Source organism: Microcebus murinus, chromosome 16 (genome assembly GCF_040939455.1).
Source record: "Microcebus murinus isolate Inina chromosome 16, M.murinus_Inina_mat1.0, whole genome shotgun sequence".
NCBI classification, from domain to species: Eukaryota; Metazoa; Chordata; class Mammalia; order Primates; family Cheirogaleidae; genus Microcebus; species Microcebus murinus.
Genome location: NC_134119.1, coordinates 28,002,298 through 28,023,054, shown reverse-complemented (window position 1 = coordinate 28,023,054; position 20,757 = coordinate 28,002,298). Strand labels below are relative to the sequence as shown.

General features: G+C 43.6%; 1 long non-coding RNA gene across 1 annotated transcript in view; it reads left to right on the top strand.

Moving 5' to 3' along the window:
- LOC142876879 (uncharacterized) overlaps positions 1-20,757 on the top strand; it is a 49,939-nt gene that overhangs the window by 7,918 nt on the left and 21,264 nt on the right. The gene's annotated exons all lie outside the window — the stretch shown is intronic.

Genomic DNA, 20,757 nt, shown 5'->3' with positions numbered 1-20,757 from the left:
GACAAACATCACTTCTCATACCTCACTGGTTAGGTGAGTTGCAAGAGGGCAAGGAAGTGTCATCCTGCAACATGCTTGGAAGGCGGAGAGTGGGAAATACAGGAGATTGATGTTAATGAGCTCAGGCCCCTGCTGTAGGGTGTCTGCCAGATCGCTCTGATCACCTGTGCAGGGGCCAGTGGAGCAGATGTGACCTGAGGGGCTGACTGAGCCCCACTGGGATCTACGTGGGGAGCAAGGAGGGTGAAGAGAAGGAAAGACACTTGACATTCCAGAGCCTGGGGCAGTGATGCCAGACAGTCCTACCTGCCAATCTGCCACGGTCTGAATATTTGTGTCCCCTCAAAATTCATATGGTGAAAGTTAATCTCAAGTTTGATAGTACTAAGAGGTAAGGATCTTCGGGTAGGTGATTCAGTTGTGAGGGTGGAGCCCTTGTGAATGAGATCGTCAGAATCCCAGGTTTCGGCACTGAAGATGTCAGGGTGGGAGTCTGTCCTCCATTCTTGGTGTGCTGTTGGCCAGAGAATGACCAAAGTGTCAAGTCCAGACTATTCTCCCGGTCCTCTGACTCCTTTCTTGGAAAAACACCAGCAAGGCCGATCCAACGGAGTAACCTCAGGCAGGGAGCAGTTTCACAAGAGCAGCTCTTTATCGTAGAATAAAATGGGTCTGTCTGCAAGAGTAGAGAGAGACAGACCAACTCACTCGAGGACTGACCCACTCACTTCTTTTGACTTCTCAGATGGTTTCCTTTTATTAGCCCAGTCTGGAGGAGGACTCTTGGGAGGTGTAGGATGTTATCAAATGATCAACAAGTAGCCTCAAAATGCCATCTGCGTATATGAGCTCCCTCTAAGAAAGCCCACCTTTTGGGGTTGTGGATTACAATGCAGATGCAAGCTAATGGCATATTAGTTACCCTTAGGTTACTCTAGGTCGCTTTCTAAATCTTACTATGCCTGGGCTGGGGAATTGCTAGATTGGTAAAGCGCTCCCCCCTTCCCCAGGTGCAGCAGTTGCTCAGGATAGGATTAAGGGTAACATCAAAACACCAAAATGCCCGCCCTTATCCTTCTTCCCAGGTGGCGCAATTGCTCCAAACAGCACCAAACAAGGAACCCTTGTCCAGAGAAGAGCAGGAGATCCTAATTATCCACCTAACATGACTAGTGTCCTTATAAAAGAGACCCAAGGGAGCTAGGTGCCTTTTTCTCCCTGGGAGGAAGCAGTGAGGAGACGCCGTCTCTGAAGCAGAGAGCATCTTGACCCTGCACTTCCCAGCCTCCAGAACCGTGAACTGTAAATTTCTGTTTATAAATTACCCAGTCTAAGGTATTTTGTTATAGTAGAGACACAGTCCCAGCCTGAAGCCTCATTTCCACTTCTATAAAGCTGGGACAGTATTTCCTAACCTGCAGAATTCTAAGATGAAGTGTGTGAAGACCAGTGGGGAAGCTTTATACTCCCAGCAGCCATCTACAGAAGGTGGTACTTTTCAGTGGAAGACCCTCGGCCCCGCTGAGCCCTTTGCTAAATTTGGGTGGGCACATTTGCAAGCAGGGGCTTGAGGGAGGCAGCCAAGTTGGAGGGGGCTTAGCGTAAGACTGTGCTCACAAAAGCACAATGTATTCCTAAGATATCTTTGTGGTGACTTTATCTGGGACAGTTTTGGAGGAAGGAGTTGATGGAGATGTGGCACCTGCTCCCATCCAAACAGAAGTTTGGGGGTTCCTGTGGCAATCCACAAGATGGGGGAGCAAAAAGGAGAGCAGGTGAAGGAAGGCGGCATGAGGGGCAGAGGCTGAAAGGCACAGTGACCTTCAGGGAAAGTCCCCTGGGAGGCTGAAGGCAAGCAGGGGAGGGGGGACTCTAAGAATAGACGTAGGCTCTGAAGCTGTTTGCCTTGCTGTGATGTGAGCCCTAGATCCTTGCTCCTCAGATCTTCAGAAAATTCCTGTTGACAAGCTTTTCGCTCCTACACAGTGGGCACTTGGCATGTCGTCCACGTCAAAGCCAACCTGTGGCCACAGAGGGTCTCTGCTTCCTTGGAGTGAGGGTGGGGAGAAAGCGTGTCAAAAGCCAGGCCCTCGGCCAGGTGCGGTGGCTCACACCTGTAATCCCAGCACTCTGGGAGGCTGAGCCATGAGAATTGCTTGAGCTCAGGAGTTCGAGGCCAGCCTGAGCAAGAGAGAGAACCTATCTCTACTAAAAATAGAAAAATTAGTCGGGCGTGGTAGTGTGCACCTGTAGTCCCAGCTACAGGAAGCTGAGGTGTGAGGATCGTTTGAGCTCAGGACTTTGAGGTTGCAGTGAGCTACCATGGCACCACTGGACTTTACCTGGAGTGACAGAAGGAGACTCTATCTCAAAAAAAGAAAGAAAAAAAAAAGCCAGGCCCTTGTCCTGCCCAGTGCAGAGAGAAGTGCAGCTAAGGCTTGGATTTACTCTCCTCAACGCCCCAAATACAGCCCTGGGCTGCTGGCACAGTCCCTCTACTGAGCGGAGAAATGGGGGAGAGGGCAGCAGAAAGACAAGAAAACATTCTGCGAGATGAGGAGCTAGCTGGCTACTGTAGCTGAGCGTGCCACTTCGCAGATCAGACAAACTAAGCCCTGGAGGGGTCAAACGACTCCCGCGGTAACCCAGCCAGCCAGTGGCCCAGTCAGGGTGAAGAGCCACGTCTGCCTTCCTGTGGCCATTGGAGGAGGGAAACTGGGGCACAGAAAGGGGGAGGCCTTGCCCAGGGTCACAGAGGAATTCAGCAGCAGAGCCAAGATACAATGACTCCATATCCTGGTCTCTTCCGGCCGCCAGGCTGGGAAGGTTGCCCGGCCCTTTTACCCACTTTTGGCCTTGTGTTGGGGGGGGGGATCTGGGTGTTGGGTAGGGAGAGGCAGCGTGATCTGAGGAATCTGCTCAGGCCCAGACACTGGCGGCCTAACCGTCCCCGGCATCCTTGCTGGAGGCAGCGTTTGGAAAGCTGATCCTGAACAAGATGGTAACTCTGAGGACAGTCTGCTTATGGTTGCTCCCATCATCTTGACCCTCAGGTGGCCCTGTCAGGTGGGCTCCTCGGTTGGGTAGGACTCAGTCTGGGGACTCCTAACTAGGAGGGGAGGAGGGACCTGGCTGACTGTCCCTGCGGTGGAGTGGGGGAGGTGCCAGAGCTCGGATGCTTTCCTGGCCGGGCTGGAGCTAGTCCGGGAACAGGGCAGACAGGAAGGCGAGAACAATGGGCTGCCCGCGGCAGGGGGTTCCCGCGCCTGGGGTGGGATGGCTAGGGCCTGGCTGCCACCAAGGCTGGGCATACAAGGTCCCTGTGCCAGAGACTAACAATAAGATTAGCGACTAACATTTTTGAGCACTTACTATATGCCAGCACCTGTGTTAAATAGTTTAGATCAATTATGTCATGGAATCTTCACCTTACCCTTATTTTTGGCTCCATTTTACAGATGAAGAAATTGAGGCACAGTATTTAAGTAAAATGCCCAAAGTGAAGTTAGAGGTGAAAGCAAGATTTGAACCCAGGCACACTGGCTCAAGATCCTGTGCTCTTAACTACTATAAATATTATATACATGCATATATAAGGAAATATATATGCTATGTATACACTTTCTCATCATTTTCCTTTTTCACTTAATTTATTATCATTGACAGCTTTCTGTGTCATCAACATCATCCTTGTTTAACGTGTCCGTAAGACCTTATCCTTGCGCCCCCGCCCCCACCCCGGTCTGTTTTTCCTACCACCTGTGGGCCTGGATTTCCACCTCGTGCTGGTAATGAAAAAAGCCTACGTGGTTGAAAAATAGTGAATCATTGACTAAAGCAGCAGTCCCCAACCTTTTTTGCACCAGGCACTGGTTTCATGGGAGACAGTTTTTCCAAGCACGGGGAAGGGGTGGGGGATGGCAGGCAACCGGGAGCAGCTGTAAATGCAGGTGAAGCTTGGCTTGCTGGAGACCCGTCTCCTGCTGTGTGCCTCCCATTCCCAACAGGCCACAGACCTGCACTGGTCCACAGGACTAAAGAATGTCACACACACCTGTATAACGCTGCAGGAATAGACTTAATAACCCAGGCAGGCATTGACATGTACTATAATAGAAACCCACTTCTAAAAAGTGTGGGTATATGTATATCTACATGTTTCTGTGTGTGCGTGGGGAAAAAAGCCCAGAACCAACTACAGGATATCTGGGTGAAGAATTACAAATGCTGGTTATGTTATTGATTTTATTCTTATCCATTCAATAAGATTTCCAAAATGTGGGGGCAAAGAAAATATATGTAACCTTAACATTTGTACCACCCCCCTCCATAATATGCTGGAAAAAATAAAAGGAAAAAATGTTTTTTAAAAAAAAATTTCCAAAATGAATGTGCATTAGCTACACAACTTTAAAAAATAAGGCTGGGTGTGGTGGCTCACGCCTGTAATCCCAGCACTCTGGGAGGCCAAAGCGGGAGTATTACTTGAGGTCAGGTGTTGGAGACTAAGACCCTCACATTCCAACGACTCGTCCTGACTTGTCCCACGCACTGAAAATAGCCTAAGATGAAAATAGCACCCAGCCCTCCAGCTATAGTTCAGAGAAGAATGCATTCCATGACGTGCTTGCTCCAGGGCATGCTACCTGCAATTGTTCCCAACCCCCTGCCAGGTTGGGATTGAGAGATCCATCACAAACAGCTTTCGGTGCCATTGAGATGCTGATTGGGGCTAATTAGCCCACACCCAAGCCTCATCATCCCCCCACTCTATTTTTCTGTTTCTACTTCCTTGTTTTCTGTATATAAAACCTACTAAAAATCCAAGTAAAGTAGACCTTGACAACCATTTGCTTGGTCTCGTTTCTTTCTCTCGCCCATCTCTTTCAGGCACGGTCCCCCTCGCCCCCGCGAGTAACAGAAGGTCCCGCGAGTCGGGACAGTCAGGAGTTCGAGACCAGCCTCAGCAAGAGCAAGACCCCCATCTCTACTAAAAGTAGAAAGAAATTAGCCATGTGTGGTAACGAGCACCTGTAGTCCCAGCTACTTGGGAGGCTGAGGCAGGAGGATCACTTGAGCCCAGGAGTTTGAGGTTGCTGAGAGCTAGGCTGACGCCATGGCACTGTAGCCCGGGCAACAGAGTGAGACTCTGTCTCAAAAAAAAAAAATAAATATTTTAAAACCTTACTTTAAAAATATTAGAAGAAAATACAATAATAAATTATCGCAAGTTGTTTGGGAGGGCTAAGGTTTTTTTTTTTTTTTTTGAGACAGAGTCTCACTTTTGTTGCCCTGGCTAGAGTGAGTGCCGTGGCGTCAGCCTAGCTCACAGCAACCTGAAACTCCTGGGCTCAAGCGATCCTCCTGCTTCAGCCTCCCGAGTAGCTGGGACTACAGGCATGTGCCACCATGCCCGGCTAATTTTTTGTATATATTTTTAGTTGGTCAATTAATTTCTTTCTATTTTTAGTAGAGACGGGGTCTCGCTCAGGATGGTTTCGAACTCCTAACCTCGAGCAATCCGCCCGCCTCGGCCTCCCAGAGTGCTAGGATTACAGGTGTGAGCCACCCCGCCCGGCCAGGGCTAAGGTTTTGAATTCTTCTATACCTCTATTTTACTGTAAAGTTATAGTAATTTTATAATGGAAAAGTGAATTTTTAAAAGAGAAATAGGGAGGCCGGGAGGCTGAGGCAGGAGGATTGCTTGAGCCCAGGAGTTTGAGGTTGCTGTGAGCTAGGCTGCCGCCACGGCACTCACTCTAGCCGGGGCAACAGAGTGAGACTCTGTCTCAAAAAAAAAAGAGAGAGAAATAGGGGATTTGGTGACCAAGAGGATAGATTAGCACATGCTGAAATTTCTCCCTTTTTATTTCAAACACCATAAAAATGATAGCAAAAAAATTAAATATACGTAAACACACACACATACGCTCATTCTCAAAACCTCTGTGAACCAGAAGCCAAAAATAGATGCCGGTGTAGTTAGCAGGGATTGCGTCACGAGGTCTTCATGGGGTCTAGAAGGCGGCTCTGGCAGCCAGCCTCCAGGATGGTCTCAGATGATTCTCCTCCTGTACTCACGCCCTTCTAGTCCCCTCCCCAATTGCCCCACCCTGTATAAATCAGGGCTGATCTGTTACTAGTACAGTATGAAGTGACAGTGTGTGACTTCCAAACTAGATCATCATGCGCATTGCAGCTTCCACCCATGGTTTCTTAAGGCTGGTTTTGAACTCCTGAGCTCAAACAATCTTCCCGCCTCGGCCTCCCAGAGTGCTAGGATTGCAGGCGTGAGCCACTGCGCCCGGATGGGAAATTTCTTTTGACATACCTTCAAGTTCACTGATTCTTTCCTCAACTGTGTCCTTTGTGCTGATGGGCCCATTGAAGGTATTCATTTGTTACTATGTTTGATTTTTTAATATTATTTTTTTTGGGGGGGGGTCTTAAAATTTCTGTCTCTCTATTTAGAGTACTCACCTGTCCTTGCATGATGTCCACCTTTCCCATTGGAGCTCTTGGCATATTAGTCATAGTTATTTTAAATTCCCAATCTGATAATTCCAAAATCTCTGCCTTATCCGAAACTGGCTCTGATGGTTGCTTTCTCTTCAGATTGTGGTTGGTTTGTTGTTGTTGCCTTTTAGCATGCCTAATAATAATTTTTGGTTGAAAGCAAACCAAAATATGATGCATTGGGTAGTAGGAACTGCTGAGGTAGGCCATTGGTATAAGGTTTTGTGTGTATCTGGCGAGAGGTTAGGCCGTGTTCACTGTTTGCTGTAGCTGAAGGTGTTAGAGCCTTCTATTTCCTCTAGTATCATTGTTTTTCTCCCCTGGTACAGTTTGAATGTTTTTGTCCCCTCCAAGATTCATGTTGAAGCTTAGTCCTCAATGCAGTAGTGTTGGAAGGTGTAGCCTTTGGGAGGAGATTGAGTCATGGGGGCTCCACCCTCATGAAAAAGATTAGGTTCCTTTCTAAAAGGGCTTAATGTAGTGAGTTCATCCCTATTTGCCCTTCTGCCTTCTACCAAGTGAGAACACAGTGTTCCTCTCCTCTGGAGGATGCAGTGTTCAAAGAGCCATCTTAGAAGCAGAGATCAAACCCTCAACAGGCAACACACCTGCAAGCACCTTGATCTTGGACCTCCCAGCCTTCAAAACTATGACACTCTGGGAGGCTGAGACGGGCAGATTGCTCGAGGTCAGGAGTTCGAAACCAGCCTGAGCAAGAGCAGGACCCTGTCTCTACTATAAATAGAAAGAAATTAATTGGCCAACTAATATATATAGAAAAAATTAGCCGGGCATGGTGGCGTGTGCCTACAGTCCCAGCTACTTAGGAGGCTGAGGCAGGAGGATTGCTTGAGCCCAGGAGTTTGAGGTTGCTGTGAGCCAGGCTGATGCCACGGCACTCACTCTAGCCTGGGCAACAAAGCAAGACTCTGTCTCAAAACAAACAAACAAACAAAAAAACACTGAGAAATAAATTTGTTCTTTATAAATTACCCTTTCTGTGGCATTCTATCAGCAAAGCAAAGATATCTCCCCTATTATCTTTGAGTTTCTCGAGTCTTGTTAGAAGAGTCTGAGCCTTGCAGTTTTCACCTGTAATCCAGTGTGGAAGGGCCTGTTGATGTGGTAGTGAGGGGTGGGGGGAGAAGCAGCATTCTATAATCCCATGATTAGGTCTCAGTCTTTGAGCGGGCCTGCACCCCTGGGCTGGGATCATCACAGGTGCTTCTCAGCATCTCCTTCCTCCTTAGATGAGTCAAGCAGCTCGAGGAGACTGGAGCTGAATAGTCCTTTCCCCCAGGTTGGATAAGGCTCTGGTGAAGTCTTTCCCTTGCTACGTGGGGCATGGTAGGCCGTTGCTACTGAGAACACACAGGGCTTATTTCAAAACAGGTATTTTCCCTTGCCAAAAATGAGATTCTTTTTTCTTATTTTTTATTTTCACTGTAAGAACCCAGTGGGCCTCCTAGGGGTAAAACTCCAGGAGATTTTAACTCTCAAGCTAGTCTATACTCGATGCTAGTATAGAGGATTTTTAACTCTCATAGCCAGTCCAGCCTCCAGTGACTGTTACGTGTTCCTACCAGTTACTAACCCCACTGGCTTCTGCTCCAGGTAAGTTGATCTGCACTCTCTGTATTCACCCGTCTCTCCAGTTTTTGGTGTGGTGGTTTTCTCTGTGACTGTAATTCTCTGATAAAACAAAGAAAAGTCATTGATTTTTAGTTTTTTCAGCTCTTGTGGTGAGAGCAGGAGTGATGCTTCACTATTAATAGTTCTTTACACTAGGTAAGTTATTTGTTAGTTTTTTAGATGTTCTTTATCAAATCAAGAAAATTCCCTTAGTTTACTGAGATTTGTTTTCATGAATGGGTGTCAAAATTCGCCACATGGCTTGTATGTATCATTGATATGACCATGTAATTTTCTTATTTAGACTGTTAGTATGGTTGATTTTACTGATTAATTTTCAAATATTAAACCTGCCTTGTATTCCTGGAATGAGCCTCACTTGAGTGAGATATATACAGTTTAATTCCATGCTGATCAATCAGGAAACATATTTTGCATGCTTTCCATTCTTTTAACTCTGTTACGGTGTATGTCTCAGGATATGGTCTATTTTGGTGAATGTTCCATGTGCACTTGGAAGACAGACTTTGCTGCTGTTGGGTGGAATGAATCTTGTTGGTTCATGGTGGTGTTAATATCTTCTATATATTTGATTATTTTCTGTCTAGTGGTTCTATCAATTAGTGAAAGAAGGATGTTGAAGTCCACAGCTATAACTGTGGATTTATCTATCTCTTTCAATTCTGCCCGTTTTTGCTTCATGTATTTCATAACTGTTTAGTGCATCCCATTTTAGGGTGGTTATGTCCTCTTGGTTTGGGATTTGCTTGGCTTTTTAAATCTGAAGATTTATGTCTTTCCTCAAATTTGGGATGTTTTCATCTATTTCTTTAAGTATATTTTCAGTACTGCACTCTTTCTCCTCTCCTTCTGGAATTCCAATAACACAAAAGTTAGATCTTTTGGTATTATCCCATAGGTCCCTGAGGTTCTATTCATTTTTTAAAAATATATATATATTTTTTGAGACAGAGTCTCACTTTGTTGCCCAGGCTAGAGTGAGTGCCGTGGTGTCAGCCTAGCTCACAGCAACCTCAAACTCCTGGGCTCAAGCAATCCTGTTGCCTCAGCCTCCCAAGTAGCTGGGACTATAGGCATGTACCACCATGCCTGGCAAATTTTTTCTATATATATTAGTTGGCCAATTAATTGCTATTTTTAGTAGAGATGGGGTCCTACTCTTGCTCAGGCTGGTTTCGAACTCCTGACCTCGAGCAATCCGCCTGCCTCGGCCTCCCAGGGTACTAGGATTATAGGTGTGAGCCACCTCGCCCAGCCACTAAAAATCTATTGTTTCTCTGTTAAGATACATAACTTTTATGGGTCTGTCTTCAAGTTCACTGCTTCTTTCCTCTGTCATCTCCATTCCGCCATTGTGCTCATCCATCGAGTTTATTTCTGTTGTTGTAGTTTTTAGTTCTAAAACTTCCATTTGGTTTTTCTTTTTATCTGGACTTTTTGGGTATTGTATTATGAGACTCTGGTTCATTTTTCAATCTTCTATTCTAGCATGCATTCAATCTGTTTAAATTCAGAATGCACATTGTGGTCTGAGTTTGAATATCAATTTAGTTTCAAATTCAGTGCTACCTTAGTCTGCCCTGCTTGTGTGCTACCCAGAGACCAGTCTGAAATCCATGTAGTATTCCACATCATAGTTCAGCTCTCAAAGCTTTTGTTAATTCTGATGAGTTTCACACATAGGCCACTTGGGGATGTGCCCCAGACTTTATGCACAAATTGAAAGAATCTGTTTCTTTGGTTTCCTCCTCTCTATAGTCCTCCCCACATTCTAGCCGTGAGGGCGTGGGTGCTGCCTCTTTATTATCTTTGCTTAGTGCAGGGCAAGGATAGTCAACAAGGCTCCACCTTCGTCTCCATTGCATCCCAGGGGAAGGAGGAGGGAGTGGGAATCACCTCATCATGTTAGTGCAGGGCGGGGCTCATTGACAGAGGTCCACTTCAGTCCCCAAAATTGGGGGCGAGGGTGACCACACATTAGTGCACAGCAGGATGGTTGGCAGAACACCACACCACAGTCTGCAGAGTCTGCCGGGGAGATGGAGGGCTGTGGCTTCCTTTGGCAACTATTGTCAAAAGGGCTGTCCTTCATTGCTGTTGTCTTTTAAGTCTTTTCACTAGAGAAAGCATTTTCCTTGGGACTTTCTGCTTGTTGGTCGTTTCAGGTTGTGCCTTTCTCTGGGGCTCAGCATGAGATATATGAGGTAGGAAAGCCTCTAAGAATTCCCTGCCAGGCCACCCATTGAGACCCAAGTTACCTAGCCAGCCCTTCTTTGCTCCACCTTTCAGAGTCTGCTGATAGTTGCTATATGTGTTTTGTCCAGAGTCTTTAGTTGTAATCAGTAAATTACAGATTACAGATTAGACGTGTCTTCCTAGAGTTTCATATAAAGAAAATTATGTAGAATGTTGTATTTGTGAAAGTTGGACTTCTTTTACTTTGTATAATATCTATGATTCATCCATATTGTTGGCATATCAGTAATTCATTCCTTTTTATTGTTTAGTATTCCATTATATTTTTGTCCATATTTTCATTTGATTGTCACCATCCTATGGTCTTGCCTGACAGATGCCAAGAGCCTAATGACCACAGCTGCTCCTGCCACCACCATTGCTACCATTTCTGCTCTCAAAGCCACTGCTCTTTGATCCAAGTGGGGAAAATTCTGATGCATATTAATGCTTATTTCAAGGTCTGGATAGGATAACATTCCAGGATGAAAGGTTTCTTCTGGATTTACCTGAATTGATCTGTCATATATTGATTAATGACAGGCTCAGACAAAAGTACATAAAAAATAGTCCTTCTCTTGCCATGGAATTTTAGGAGTCTGTAACCTTGGACAGCTTATATTGCTGTCTATGTCCCATGAGTTAACAGGACTATGGGAAAGTAAATACAAGAAAATCCATATCCTTTGATGATCCATCTACTGCAAACTTATAGAATCTGTTGGACATGGCCTTCATTGATTGCAAGAATGACCACTGTATTGCAGTCCTGCATAACTATTATCATGCCTCCATGCTGAATACCTGGTGGCTTGTGATGAGTTGTGATGAATGCCTCAACAAACGATCTTATCCTCAGGTTCGCTAAGGCTTGTCTTCTGTCCAATCCATGCACTTGTATCCCTGGTGGTAGAAGTACAGTCATGCACCGCATACAACATATAGGTCAACTGTGGACTGTATATACAACAGTGGTCCCATAAGACCATAATGAAGCTGAAAAAATCCTATTGCCTAGTCATGTTGTAGCCATTGTACATCACAGCACAACACATTACATTTTCTATATTTAGATATACAAATACTTACCATTGCGTTATAATTGCCTATTATATTAAGTACAGTAACATGCTGTACAGGTTTGTAGCCCAGGAGCAATGGCTATACTGTATCAGTTAGGTGTGTAGTAGGCTATATCATCTAGGTTTGTGTAAGTACACTCTATGATGCTTGCACAATGACGCATTTCTCTGAACGTATCCGTGTCATTCAATAACGCATGACTGTAGGTTACTCCTGGCAGGTGACTCATTTTGTGATGGCAACTGTCAGAGCAACTGAGGGGTGATCTGACCTTGTATTCTCTCTCGGTTAATTATATTACAAATGGAATACGTGGATTTCACCAACTGCTCTCTTCACAACCTTCTACATTCAGATGTACAAATGAAGTGCTAAGTGTTTTTAATACAGGGAAACAAAGCCAGTTTTGTTTTCTACCGATGCAAGGTTGGATACATTCTTTTCAAAAAAGATGACTGAGTATTTCCCATTTAGTCCTAAGAGAAATAGATGCCAGGTGTTTCTAGTCATATTGGTTTTTGTATTGCTATCTGTTCAAACACAAGCTTCCTTTAAAATGTGCTTAGTTGTAATTTCTTCATATACTTCAACTAAAACAACATACTGCAACAGATTGAATACAGAGCAGATTTGAGAATTCACTGGTGTTCTATTAAGCCAGGCATTAAAGAAATTTTTAAAAATGTAAAATAACACAATTCTTCTTCTTTTTTTTTTTTTTTTTTTTGAGACAGAGTCTCACTTTGTTGCCCGGGCTAGCTAGAGTGAGTGCCGTGGCGTCAGCCTAGTTCACAGCAACCTCAAACTCCTGGGCTCAAGCGATCCTCCTGCCTCAGCCTCCCAAGTAGCTGGGACTACAGGCATGCACCACCATGCCCGGCTAATTTTTTCTACATAGATTAGTTGGCCAATTAATTTCTTTCTATGTATAGTAGAGATGGGGTCTTGCTCTTGCTCAGGCTGGTTTCAAACTCCTGACCTTGAGCAATCCGCCAGCCTTGGCCTTCCAGGGTGCTAGGATTACAGGCGTGAGCTACCTACCATGCCCGGCCAACACCACTCTTCTAATATTTTTTGTGAGAAAATCTATTTGTGGGAAATATACCTATAAAGAAATAATATAAGAAAAACTTCCAGACTGAAGGACATGTTTCAATGCAATGACCTTCTCAGTACCCAACACAGTAAAAATGAAAACGGGAGAGGAAGAATAGATAAAAACAAAAATAAAAAGACCCATGCAAGGCCATATTATGAAATTTCATCATACCATAGATAAGTAGAAGATCTTGAAAGATTTCAGAGAGGAATGTGAGAGATCGCATATAAAGGAATGGGAATCAAAATGGCTTCACCTTTCTCAACACCAGAAGCTACAAGACAATGCAGCAATGCCTTCATTCTTAGAGAAAATACTTCTCAATCTAGAATAATATTATCAGCCAAACTATCATGCCACTTTGCACTGAGACTTCACTGTCTCTCCCAGTGAGAAAGTGGGTCTATTTCTTCACCTCTTGAACCTCGGCTGGCCTTGTTGACTTGTTTTGACCAAGAAGATGTGGAAGAAGTAACATTGAGTTCTGGCTTTAAGAACTTTGAGGAGAAGCCTTCGAAGCTTCTCCTCTCATCTTCTTGGAACCCTGAGCCCCCATGCTGTGAGAAGCCTGGGCATGTCCACTAGAAGACGGAGGGCCTCATGGCATGTCTAAAATTGGTACAGACACAGCAATAGGATGTGACACAGCAATAGGATGTGAAATTTGTAGAGCAGCTTAATACTAGTCTAGTCTCTATTTGATTGTCTTTTTCTTTAGAATTGTTTAATATTTAGGGTATGAGATTTTTGTTTTAATTTGAAATACTTTCTGTCCATTATGACTCATCTTTGAAATATTTTTTTGATACAGAAGTTTTTTAGGTGGTCACATCTCATGATAATTTCCTTTATGTCTTTGAGGTTTTGTTTCTTCCTTAGGAAGGATTTCTCCACTCAAAGATTTAATCTTATTTTTTTCCTAAAGGGCAAAAAAAAAAAAAGACAAAAAGTACCTATTATAACTCTTTCCCTCACGTTCCAATCGCGTTGCGCTGATAAAGCGTGTCCTCAATCTGAACACATGCTCTCCTCACTTCTACAGTCTGGTCAATGCCTTCATCATTGCTTGCCCAAGGGACCCCAAAAGCTGGCTGCCTGATGCCCTGTGTCCACCCTTGTCCCTGTTTCAGTTATCTATTGCTGTGACATATAAACCACTTCAAAACCAAGTTATTCAATATCAGGCAGGATTTAAGCACCCGTCTGTGATGAGGTTTAAGTTGTCTTTTTTTTAATAGGATAATTTTATATTTTAGGATTTTAGAATTAGTCATTTTTTTACCCGTTGGTGAAAAGGGTTTTAATTTGGTGGGGTTTATTGATAATTAAATTTTTCCAAAAGGTAAGCCTTTTTTTGTTGTTAAGAGAACAGTGGCTGTTATTGATTGGATGTATTTTTGGCCACCTTCGAGAGACAGGGTCTAAAAGTTTCGACAAAAATGTCACAGTTGTTTGTTTTTTGTGTTTTTGAGTTAAAATTTTTAAGGCACTTTTTGTTAATGTTTATAAATAGATGAAAGGTTTTTTTAAGGGAGGGTATTGGAGCTGTGATCAGGGTCTGTTCGAGGGTATTTATTAGTTGGGTTTTTTTTGGTCTTTAAAGGAGGGAGTTAGGCTCCTTATCTGAAAGTTTAAGATATAATTTTTTGGTTTTAGGAAAGTATGGGAGTTTATAATTTGTAGTATCCATTAATGTAAAAAATTTGTTTAGGTTTTTTGTAGTTGGTAAAGGCATATTGACTTTTTGAAATTTAGGGCTTAATTTTTTGTTTTTATTGATTAAATATCTTAGATATTTTATTTTTTTATTAATTAGAATTTAGTTTTTGAGACCCATAAGTCTTGTTGGCCTAGGAAATTAAGTAAATTTATAGTGGTTTTTGTCACTTCTTCCCTTCTGTACCCTGAGACAAGTAAATTATTTATTATTAGAGAAATTTGATTGGAGGGGGAGTTATAAATTTTTTTAGTATTTAAGGATTTGTTTAAATAAGTTGATTTAGTACAATTTTAGGGAGGAAAGTCTATCAGTATTTTTTTTGTGTGTGGATTTTTTAACTTAGAAATGAGTAAGTTTTTGTTATTTTTAATTAGAGGACAGGCTTAGAAGATATTTTTTAGATTTATTATGTTAAATTATTTATGACTATAAGGGATTTTGTTGAGAAGGGCATATGGGTTGGGGATTATAGGATGTTGACATTGAATAATTTGATCTTAAATTTTGAATTATATGATTTATTTATTTATTTTTAATAGGTAATGGGGTGTTGAAGGGAGACATACAGGGTTTGAGGAGACTATGTTTTAGTAAATTTTTTATAATAGGTTGTCATTTTAGTCTTTTTTTAAATATAGGAATTAGGTATTGTCTTTTGATAGCTTCCCCTGGAGTCTTAAGGTAAATTTGTATTGGAGAAATATTTAGATTTTTCTTTCTTTCTTTTTTTTTTTTTTTGGAGAATTTTTTTTCTTTGTGGATAGTAGGTTTAAGAAAATGTGAATTGTATATTAGTTAACAATTTTATTTTTAATTTTTTTTTTTTTTTTTTTGAGACAGAGTCTCACTTTGTTGTCCAGGCTAGAGTGAGTGCCGTGGCGTCAGCCTAGCTCACAGCAACCTCAATCTCCTGGGCTCGAGTGATCCTTCTGCCTCAGCCTCCCGAGTAGCTGGGACTACAGGCATGAGCCACCATGCCCGGCTAATTTTTTATATATATATCAGTTGGCCAATTAATTTCTATTTGTAGTAGAGATGGGGTCTCGCTCTTGCTCAGGCTGGTTTTGAACTCCTGACCTTGAGCAATCCGCCCGCCTCGGCCTCCCAAGAGCTAGGATTACAGGCGTTAGCCACCGCGCCCGGCCTTATTTTTAATTTTGACATTAAGTTTTGGCTTAGGAGATTTTTGTTTTAGGCATGAAAAGAAATTTGTGTTTTTTGGTCTTTGTATATGATTTGTCTTTTTGAAAATTGGGACGTTCAATTCCTTTCTTTTATCCCTGATATAAATAGACATTTATTGGACAGTTGTATAGTGGCGGATGGTATGTTAGAGAGGAGTGGGTGGCTTTTGAGTTAATAATGGTTTCTTACCTTTTTATGCCTCACACAGACCTACGGCTGTGTCTCATCTCATTGGCTGGGATTTTGACGGCACAATCTTGTTCTTACCCGATTGGCTAAGGCGCGTTAAGACACGAAGAGGAGGTAGGAGGCTTAGTGTAGGAAGCGTTTAGAGTTGGCGGGCTAGTCATGCACGGTGAGGTGTATGTAGAAGTGTGCTACTTTCTGATATTTGGCAGAAAAGATCCAGCCAAGGTCATCTCGTCCTACAATGTGCTGTTGCTGGGGCTGTGGGCCTCTGTGGGCTCAGTTGGGCAAAATGTCCACAGTGGCTCACTCACCTGGCTGGCAGTTGGTGCGGGCAATTGGCTGGCTCCTTAGCTGTGGGCCTCCGTTCTCTGTGTGGCCTCTCTGTGTAGCTTGGGCCCAGAGCAGGTGTTCCCAGAGGACGGAAGTGGAAGCTGGCCGTCCTCTTAAGGCCTGGGCTTGCAAGTCCCAAAACATCCTTCCCACTGCCTTCTAATGATTAAGTAGTCACAAGGTCAGCCTGGATTCAAGAGCTGTGGAGGAATACTAGCTACCTTTGAGTCCATCTTCCAGTTTCCAGACACCTTTTTTAAAAAAATAAACCTAACAATCCTGGAGTAAAATAATAAAAAAAAATAAATAAATAAAAAAAATAAAAAAATAAACGGATACTGTTTCCCTGCTGAAATCTACCAATGGCACCATCATGCTCACTAGGCCTATAATACAACACCCTCAACCTGGCCGCTGCCCAATTCTGTCCCTCACACCTCTGCTCTGCCCTACTGGTATCACTGTACCTAAACTCGCCACCCCTCAGGACTTTGTACCTGATGTTCCATTTGCCTAGAACAATTTCCCTCCAGGCTTTTGCTTGGCCACTTCACTCTCTTCACTTTTAGGCTTTGGATACCTGACATTATTTGCTCACCTGTTTCGGTCTCCTTCACGAGAATGTAAGGTCCTTGCAGACAGTACATGCTCTGCCCTGTGCTGTATTCACTACTTGGTCATAGGAATGGCATACACTGAGCATACTCTGTGGTTAATTGAATTTACTGTCCTAAATCTTGGGTATATACTGCTTTGAGAAACATACAAATTAATGTTAAAATAGGAAGAACCACAGGTCATTAGTAGGCAGATCCCACAGTACACTAGTCCCACATACATACCCCCTGGCGTGTTCCTACCTTCCTAACAAGAGCTGACATGTTTTGCTGCATGCTGTATGGGGCAGCTGCTGCCGCAAGCCCAGCCTCTGATGGGCACGTGATCGATCTGCCCAGTGTGTGCCTGGAACTCCGGGAACTCAGATGAACTCATCGCACTCTCTGGGTAGCAGCCAGGGGGTAGTGCTGCCCTTGGCATTTTTACTTTAATCCATTTTTGGTGTCAGCTGTCCATTAATTCACTGGATGTAATTAGAGGTCTGAATGAGAATCCCTACACTGGCTTCTCAGTGGTTCAAGAAGCTAGTGTAGCCCAAAGTTGTCAATACACACGAACCTACATTTATCCAGAAAGCAGGTGGTGTGTTAAAAGCAGAATTCTAATAGACACACATCCTACATGTGTCAGACAAAACTAAGTCTAAGGCCAGGCGCGGTGGCTCACGCCTGTAATCCTAGCTCTCTGGGAGGCCGAGGCAGGCGGATTGCTCAAGGTCAGGAGTTTGAAACCAGCCTGAGCAAGAGCGAGACCCCGTCTCTACTATAAATAGAAAGAAATTAATTGGCCAACTAATATATAGAGAAAAAAAAATTAGCCGGGCATGGTGGCACATGCCTGTAGTCCCAGCTACTCGGGAGGCTGAGGCAGCAGGATCGCTTGAGCCCAGGAGTTTGAGGTTGCTGTGAGCTAGGCTGACGCCACGGCACTCACTCTAGCCTGGGCAACAAAGTGAGACTCAGTTTTTTTTTTGAGACAGAGTCTAAGAAAAATAAAGGCTATTAATACATTTATTATTAATACATATATTAATACATTTGCAGCAAGGGAACTCTTGCTGTCACCTTTGTTTCAGCAGGGGTTCAAAGGTGCCAACGTTTGTTTTATGGAGTAAAAAGAGGAAATAGTGTTGCATTGGCAAATGTTCTATTAAGGTAGGGTTTGCAGAAGCGAAGGAGAACTGGTCTTCACGTGCATTTGGCCATCCAAATGCACACAGCTGCGAGGGGGCAAGTGATGGTTTGGGGTTTCAAAAGAGGAAGGGGGCGGAGAGTTTTCTGTGGCCAGCCATTTCCGGAACAAGTGGTCGATGGGGTGCTTTCTTGCAGTCTGTCTCATGGTTCTTACAGGGTGGGGAGTGGTGGTGGTAGTGTGTGGCTGCCATGGCAGGAGGTTTTCTCGCATGGATCATGGATCAAATCTCGCATGGATCAAATTTCAAGTAATTAAAATTTTAGAGTTGGAAGGTATCTTAAAGTCCATGTGGTCACATGAACTCCCCACTCCCACTCTAAGTCCATTTAATGAGCAGAAAAACTCAGATACAGGGTAATTCAGTGTGTAAGCCTTAGCAAAGTTCAAAAGAAAATTAGAAACAAGTCTTCCTGAATCCTAGCATTGCAAATATAACCATCATGTTCCTCAAAAATAAAAAATAGAAAAAATTAAAATACAGTCAGTAGTAAAAATTATTAAAGTTAAAATATTGTCAGTTCCAGGTGCGCCCTTTGGTCTCCCTGCTCCTTTCTTTATTATCAGAACCTGGTTATATTTAGGGGTGTGGGCTTGGAGCTTTAGGGGAGTCTGAGCTCTTCCCTAGCCCTGGGGATGGGTCTTAATTAGTCCAGGTTAGTCAATTCTCCAGATTTAATTCTGGTCAATGAATATGAGGGGAAATGGAAGGGTGTCTTAATCCATCTTGTGCTGCTATAAAAAAAACACCACAGACAAGGTAATTTATAATGAACAGAAATTTATTTCTCACATTTCTGGAGGACAAGAAGTCCCAAAATCAAGGTGTTAGCATCTGGCAAGGGCCTTCTTTCTGTGTCACCCATGGTGGAAGTCAGAAGGGCAAAGAGAGCAAGAAAGAGGGCAGGAGGGGGAACGAACTCATCTTTTTGTAAGGAAGCCACTCCTGTGACAGCAGCATTAATCATCCGTTCACAAGGGCAGAGCCCATGACGTGACGACCTCCCATTAAGGCCCTCCTCCCAACACTGCTGCACCGGGGATCAGGGTCCCAACACATGAACTTTGGGGGACACGTTCAAGCCATAGCTGCAGGCTTCTGGAAGAAAAAAAAAGCTTTTTTTTTTTAAAGACCGTGGAAGCAATAGCCCATTTTCTGCCACGGGAGTTTGGTTGGTTTGGGTGCGGGAAAAGGCTTCTCCAGCTCTGGTCTAACAACTTGGCAACACTCGTGAAAAGTCATAAAGCCTCCCCTGACCCTACAGTTCCCCTCTAGTACCTCGTCCTACAGAATCTAGGTATTCAGAAAAGAAAAAGCATGTTCAAAGGTGTATTGGCTTTCAAATTTGTTTTAGTAAAAAAGCAAAGAACCAGAAATAACCTAAGTTTCCCACAACAGGGTGTCAGGAGACGCTGTCAAGGACACTGAACGAGGTTCGCCCCTGCCACCCGCTTACTGGGCGCTCCACCCAGCCCACCCTCTGGGTTGTCTCCAACTCTCATTGCCTTTGAGCTACTGTATAATTACACAAATTGAGGAAAACTCATAATGCAGATTTAATATTTATTTGTATGAGTCATAACTTTACTTTCTAAAAAAGTTATCCTTTAATAAGGTAGTTAAAATAAGTTTAGTATATCTGATACATTTAAAAGAGTTATAAAGACCATATAACAACATGGACAAATACACCTGATAAAACATTAACGGGGGGGGGGCAGAAATGCTGTGATTAAGGCTAAGAAGTAAATGCTGAGGGCAAGAACTAGATGGGAAGGAGAAAAAAACTGAAGTTAGACTTGTTGGGGTGGTAGGATTCTGAGTCATTCATTAATCTGTTTTGTTGATACATTAAAAATAAGATCCAGCTATGAGGTGTCCTGAGAAATAAAAAGATGGGCGTCTTGGGGCTAAAATCAAGATACAGACGGCTAGGCTCCTTTCGGGTTCCCAGGGAAAAACCATTTCCTTGCCTTTCCATCTTCGAGAGGTTGCCAGCATGCCTTGGCTTGTAGTCCCTTCCTCTGTCTTCAAAGCCAATAGCACAGCATCCTTAAATGTCTTTCCATCCTCACATCTCCTGACTCTTGTGTGGATCCACCCAGGCTAACAACTTAATCACATCTGCAAAGTCCCCTTTGCCACGTAAGGTGACACATTTACAGGTCCTGGGGATTAGGATGTGGGCCTTTTGAGGGCCCCCACTCCCAATCCAGAGGATTTCTCTGAACTTCCCAGTTCATGGAGAATAGCTTCCCTAAGCACCTAAGTGAAGGCACAACACCCACTGCTGGGTGCCAAAGGACATACTGTAGGGTTCCGTTTAAATTGAATTCTAGAACAGGCAACACTAATCCATGGTGGGAAAATGAAACCACCTTTGCCTCTAGGTGGGAGGGATCAACTAGGAAAAGGCATAATGTAATTTTCTAGGATGATTTTCTGTATCTTGATAGGGAAACAAAAGTGCAAACACCCACTGCACTCTAGTTCTAGTTAATATGTACTGGGGGAACTGCAGTGATGTCTGCCATTTACTCTGAAATGTGACAAAGGACGGAAGAGTGGATAGATATATAAGTAGGTATAGTAACATGTTCATATGACAGTCTAGGTGGTGAGTATGCAGGTGTTCACTGTAATCATTTTTTTACTTGGTTTTGATGATTTTTATGCAAGAATTTTTGAGGAAATAATCTTCCCCTCGTAATTTTCCATCAGTTTGCTTGTAGCACATCTCCAAGAAGACTATGACTCACCCTTGAGAGTGGGTTGTATCTTCTTTGTAATCCAAGAACCAGCACAGGGCTCTACCCAGAACACACATTTAACGAACACCTGAGGGTGGAGGAGGGAGTGCTCCTGACCATCCCAGCCTGACCTCGGGGCAGTCCCTCTGATGCAAACATACAACCTCTTATCCTCCCCTTCCTTGTC